The sequence below is a fragment of the Cyprinodon tularosa genome, unplaced genomic scaffold (genome assembly GCF_016077235.1).
Source record: "Cyprinodon tularosa strain WSP-4 unplaced genomic scaffold, ASM1607723v1 ctg124, whole genome shotgun sequence".
Taxonomy (NCBI): Eukaryota; Metazoa; Chordata; class Actinopteri; order Cyprinodontiformes; family Cyprinodontidae; genus Cyprinodon; species Cyprinodon tularosa.
Window position 1 is genome coordinate 3,677,785 of NW_024038048.1, and position 6,963 is coordinate 3,684,747.

Consider the following 6,963-nt stretch of genomic DNA (forward strand, 5'->3'; position numbering starts at 1 on the left):
TTAAAAAAATTGGATTCTATTAATAGCCATACATGTTTTACTTCCTAAGATTTTGAATATTTTTTCAGAACATAGCTGCACTTCTTAACAGAGTAAAATCAATAACATAGATCTGGTCATTATAGAACATGCAACTTCAATGCATTTCAGCCCCTATGTAGGGCAGCTTAATGTTTATTATCAAACACAATTTTGCTTTGTGGTAATTTGCACTTGCAATAATTCAGTGAAGAATCACATAATATGTACAGATTTGTTAATACAGTTTATTACATTTTATGCACTTAATTTTACTCCTTGTCTTTTTTCCCTCAATCTATTGAGCTCCAATAGCAAAAATGAATCATAGATGCATTTTCTCAATGCTAGCGTATCAATGCTTGATATAGAGACTATTTTATACATATTAATACTGCACTGCTGAATTAAACTGCAGCACCAGCTATTGTTGTTATCTTTGGTTCTTGTGAAGGAATCTATAATGCAGGCAGGGGGAGGGAATAATGATATTGGATGTGATTTAATGATAAAAAAGGAATATATGAATATTTGCTGCAGGAAACAGTTGAAATGAAGAAATCAAGAGAAAAAAACTCAGAGGCACACAGAGAGAAACAGGAAGATCCATCAACAAATGAAGAAAGTTAAAATACAGAAGAGGGTGATTACTGGGGTAAAGGACCAGGTCATTTTAATTAGCAGATGCGTCAGCTGTGACAGGACCTAACTTGGAACAATTGATGGGGAGACTAGAAAATCTCAAAGGGGAAACAGAAAAACACAGAACAAAACAGAGTGAAACACAGGGAAGAATAAGAAAATCTCTAAAAAGAACAATAATGTTAAGGAACATAAAACATAAAAATTCACTGTAATTTAAGAAGTAAAATTATCAACAAATGACTTCAATAGAAATAATGGAAATCATTTTTTGTTTTAGTGCAGCAACAAATGTAAATAATTTTATTAGTTTTAACTCTGACATTGTGTTTGCTTAAATATACTCTGAATAATCTCTATATTTGCCGTTAAGAATCAATCTCATTTTCTGCACTTTTTCAATATAAGTAGAATTAATAACCTCTTAGAATTGACATATGCAGCTGTGAATAAAGCCTGCAATCATACAGTCAATATAAGTCAGCAAGTACAAAAAAATTCACATTCACATTGACTGCTTTTTTCCCCCTGGAACTTTACAACAATATATTAGACAGAAATACATGTATTAGTTAGATTTAACGTTCCAACCCATTAATGAATACCTCAGGACAGCAAAGGGAAAACATCATTGAATTTATGTCTCCCCAAACAACTTAAAATTACACTTAGGCCAGCAGAGGGAGCTCATACCCAATTATAATAACACCTCCATCCTTTTTTTTTTTTTTTGCTCAGTAGCTCTGTACAAACTAATAAACAGTCCTTGTCAGCTTTTGCCCTCCAGTAGTGAATATTTTTTTGCATTTTATGTTTGTAAACAAAGTAGGTAGCGTCCCATCAGTGCGCCATTACTGAAAATTCAATAGCATCCTTTTCTGTCCCTTTGTGTCATGTATTGATTCATGTGTTCCACAATGAGAGGTAAACAGTGGGAGGGCAAGCTAAGGCAGAGCTGACTTGTGCACGTCAGGACAGAGCAGAGGTGAAAATGAACATAGACATGGGTGAATAAAACATGTCTCTGAGGATGTTTCCTTGTTTCCCCCCTCTGTAGAATCAGAGGGAACTGCCTTCCTGATGGTTAATCGTCACTGTAATAAGGGGCAAATACACCAAGCCTCACTGGCATGAACACACACTTTTATTCTACAGTCCTTTAAACTACATCAACTACAACATAGAGTCACAAAATGTATGCCATGTGTATTAAAACATCAGTTCCCCTTTTTACATGCTAGAAGTGTTCATTTTCACTCAGCAATTTTATGTTTTGTAGTTCTTTCACTTACTCAACAAATGGCTTAACTATATAACCAATCTAATCTGCTGCAGAAGCTTTAAAAGCCAATTTATTTATTGCAGTTTTTCTGCAGAAGGTTGAACTTAAGAAGAGACAAACGAGGTATTAAAGCTGCTGCAGCTCAGGTTTCATTCAGTCTAGTAAAGTAATGTCTACTGCTCTCTACTTTACCTCATCATCAAACGCTGCACAAAGTGATTTGATTTTTTCATAATAGAATTTGCTCTGTTTTATAACTGTGTATAGATAAAGTTGTTGGGTCCAATGTAGATACAGTGAGATGCTTTCAGCATAATCTGGAATGATAAATTGCATCTAGTTTAGCAGCAGATATAAAATCCAATGCCAGCAGTAAGTCAAATATACGGTACAACGTAGGCACGTCAGTTTATATTTAGAGCAAATGGGTTCATGATACGAATCATTATTATGGAGTTTGGTCATTGTAAAAAAGTTTATAAAAAATTTAATTTCACATAGAAATCTATTATTAACTTTATTTATTTCCATTGTCTTTGAGACTCAATGCAATTTTTGAACATGAAAAAATAAATCTCTTTTTTTTGTTTAAATACTTAACAAACAAAAGGTAATGAGAATTAGTGCAAATATATTTATTGCTGTAACAAAAGAAGATATTATTAAAAAGGTAATACTTCATTGAGTATAAAAGAAAATTTAATATTCTAAGATCTTGCCTATAATATAATGTAAAAATGTCACATGTTAATTGCTTAATTTTATTTCTATGGGAATTTATGTGATAAGCCAAACCAAACCAATCTCTAACTGTGAAGTAAACAAAAATAAATAATTTTTTCCCATTGAAAATAGAGATACTTTAATGGCATGTCTGCTAAGAAATTTCAACTTAACTTAAATATATTCTATTCATTGTTGCAGAAAATGTCAAGCTCAAGTAAATGCAATTATGAACTTTCCATGAACATAAAGTCTTGCCACAGATTATAAGCATGATTTTTGTCTAGATTTTGATAGCAAATTAAAACATATAATCATGTTCAATTTAAACCATTATTATTATTATTATTTTAGCTCTGAATGTATTTTTATGTTTATTCTTTCTTGTTGGATGGTGAATGTCTGCTTTATTTTCAGCTAAGAGGCAAGTAGACTTAATTTCAACTGCATATTCCAAATCATACTGATCGCTTAACGGGCTTTAAGTTATAATCACATTCACCCAAAAGTACTGACTACTACACATACATCTGCATGCTGAAATTCAGATTAGTATTCAATTGGGAATATAGTGCCCTATCCAAGGGTACTACTACAGTATGTTTGACACGGGGTAAAGAAGAATAGAACAATCAACCTTCTGACTGCAGGACAAATAATATACCTATTGTCTTTTTTCAGCCATTGGCAGCAATGTCAGTATTCCTCCACAAACTGTAAAGTATGTTGCTCAGAAAGTTAGATGTTTGTCTGAGCTGACCAGAGCGGTATCTGCCACATATTATGTTGCCATTATGGCGTGTGGAAATCTGGAATGAGGAATTCTACAGGATGTTTTCCCATAAATGCAGATCGCACAAGAACAGCTGATGAACACACATTGGTCTGGCAAAGTAACTGTTTTTAAGCCTTTTTATAATGCAATTTCCTGAATCATTTCACTGATGAAAGAGGAACAAACAATTATTAAACTGAATCCACATCTGGCATACAGGATTCCACAATATTCTATGCTGTTTTTACTTTGCTGTGCAGCTCCCTTTATCATTGTGATGCTGAGACACAAGATAGTTTCCAACATGGCTCTAATAAAGGTATAGTGGAGAATTTACTCGATTTTTTAAAAAGACCTGCACTAGACCTAAAAGACACAATCCTGTACTCGCTCCCAACATTTCTCCTCATGCACTCTCTGTTTAAAAGTTGCTGTTTGCATCACTTATACAAGCTTACTTTCCAAAAGAAGATTTGCTATTTGTCCACTATGTCAGACTCACCATCGGTAAGTGAAAATGGGGACGAGCACGTAGGACGGCCTTACGTAAACTTATCACCAGAATGATTGAAAATTAGGAAGGCCACTTTTTTGATGATGCACCCAGAAAAAAGCAACAACATTTTCTGTAACCGCAGCTTCTATGGAGCAATGTGTGATGCCCTTTATAATGTCCGAAAAAAGCTCTTTATATCATTACAATTTCAAACAACTGACTGCTAAAAGTGCTTTTCTAAAAAAAAAAAAAAAAAAAAAAAAAAAACCTGTTGGATCTGTAGTTATCTGATAGGTTCTATACTATTTTTGCAGACTCTGTTTGTCCTACCTATAGAATCTACCTGCTTCTTTTCCAGCTATGCCATGCCACACCTTGTGGAAATAAGTGTGGCTAGCCAGATATGGCCAATGGAGCAAATGATTTCCATATTAGCCCTACGTGAAGTGGCATAGAGGAGTGACAATCAGAGGAAAGCCAAGGAGAGTCAAAGATAGGAGGGCGATCCGGAAGGAGGTCTCACAGCAGACCAAAATTTGCATAAGATGCTAATAATTAACTGGCATTTGTGATTGTAACATGAAAAAAAAACTTGGAGGATTATCCCTAATTTTGATTTTTTTTTTACCTAATTTATCTGATGTCATGCAGGAGACACATTGATCTAATAAGGGCTGAGTTCATGTAAAATCAAATAACCTTTATAACAAGCTAAACTAATGTATCATCTGACATCATGAAACCCTTTTATAATAAGCAAGAAGGAACAATTCTTTTCTCTCTCTCTCTCTCTGCCTCACTCTCTATATCTTAATGAAAGATTTACTGTTTCTGCTGCTCCAGTGAGAAAGTTTAGCAACCACTCATAAGTGTCATTGGGTTATGGATTATGGCGATGTCACAGAGCCTCGCGCCCTACCTCTGGGACTTTGTCAAGCTCTTGAGTCCTGGCCAGACTTTCATTAGGCCCCCACACCCCCCCATGCTTTATCTGACAACCCTTGGCAAGCGTTGTAACAAATGTGTGTCAAACTTGTATATTTGTGAAGCCAAAGTTTATAATGAATATCACAGCTAAGTGACAATGATATAAACACTCACACTTAGACGTAGCTCTGTTCTTCAGATGATTTAGAGCAGTGAGGACAGCCTTTGTGTGAAACATGTCAGATGAAAAACGTAATCTTGCCAAATTTTGGAGATTGTTTATTTACTGGTGCTCTTTGTGAGGTAATAGTGTTCTATGAACATGTGTTACAGACACTACTGTTGAAAAAGAAGACATTAGAATGTTTTGATTATTTTAGCTGAAAAAGAAACTATAAGCTAGTTATATGGAAAGTTTCATAGCTTAATATTCTCCTTGTTTTCTTTCTTTCTTTTTTCTGACCATACATTTGTGACCCACCAGCTGCCTCTTAGTTGTTTGTATGCAAAGAGGATTCATTTTTTTAATATTCTGAACCATGAATGTGTATCTGAGTGCTTGAAAGTTTTGTTGTCAACATTCAGCTGTCATAGCAACTTATTTACCCAAGTCTTCCCTTGTGAAGATAAAGATGTACACCGGACATCTCAGAAATACGGTTCTGAAGGCTTTTAAAGTAGAGTATAAATCTACATCTCAAACTTTGATGATCTCAGACAGCCCAAGTTTATGTATCATCCAGAAACAGAAAGAACATACCATATGTGCAAACTTACGAACAGATCCCAATTAACCTATTGTAAACAGGGATATTAAAGGTTGTCTCTAGAAGTACTAAACTCAGTTAGATATATATACTGACAGGAATTGTCTGAAAAAATCTGACCTTTTACATAGTTGAAAAAACTAAGCCATTGTGGAAGAAATTATGGAAAGAAAGCTACAGCAAAGTCTTAAATAAAATATGTCAAATGCAAATGCATGTGAAAGCTGGTAGTCCAATAAGATGAGATAAAAATGTAAATACTAAATGCATATCAACCGAAATGCACACTGTCCACATCATGGATACATGGTAGTAGCAGTTTCATCCTGAGAGATCCTTCTTTTTTTTATCAGGGACAGAAATGTTTTGAAAGAAATTATGGGAAAACCGGATGGATCGAATTCTAAAACAAAACTGGAAAGAATGATGCAAAAGGCTAGAGATTATTAGCAAAAATCTTGAAGATCAGATTATATTCAGGGATTAACTTACAGAGAAAATAAAATTTTAATGTGTATAATATCCCTTCAATCCCATGAAGGGTTCTAAACTATAATATGACTTTTTTTAACGTATTCAATAAAATATTCTTTACCTTGAAGGTTTTTTCCTTTTTTGCATTTTGTAGGAACAGAAATTTTCTTTTCCCTTGTGGCAGATTCACTAGAACTTAAAGTTTGTGTAGTTCAGTTTATTTAATGAATATTGGTTGTCTTCGAATATGCCAAGGCATTGCTTTACAGTCAGGCATTGCAAGATGCTGCTTCAATTGCACAAAATCTAGCTTTCTGATGGTTAGATAATGCCTGCATATGGTGCACATTTCTGTATATATCTGCTCATCACACCCTCTGCTTAAGTACACAGTAAATATCAGTAAATCAGTAAGTGAAACAGTAAATGATCAAAAATCATTAAAAACCTATTGGAACTGACTTTTTATTTTATTAGGACAAATGGTTTTTGGTCTTTTTTGTGTAAAATGCTGAGCCTAATTTCTAACATTCTTGCATTGCAGGTGTACCCCATACAATTGAAAGACTTAGAAGTAGATGTTCACATACTATACAACTGAGCTTTCACTATTTTCGAAAAAGAATGTTAAGTCAAAATATTTATCCTTCAAGAGAGTAGAGCACCCAAAATCCTGCCAACTGTAACAACAGCAAAAGTTAGCTTTAAAAGTTATTTATTTGTTGTGGCTGACTGCAAACAAACCTCAAACCTTAAAAAAGGTTTTTATAGGTAAAGATTTCAGAGATTGTTTTTTTATTTTATTGCACAGTGAGGTGCTACCTTATGTTTGGCTATCAAATTAAAATAACAATGAAAT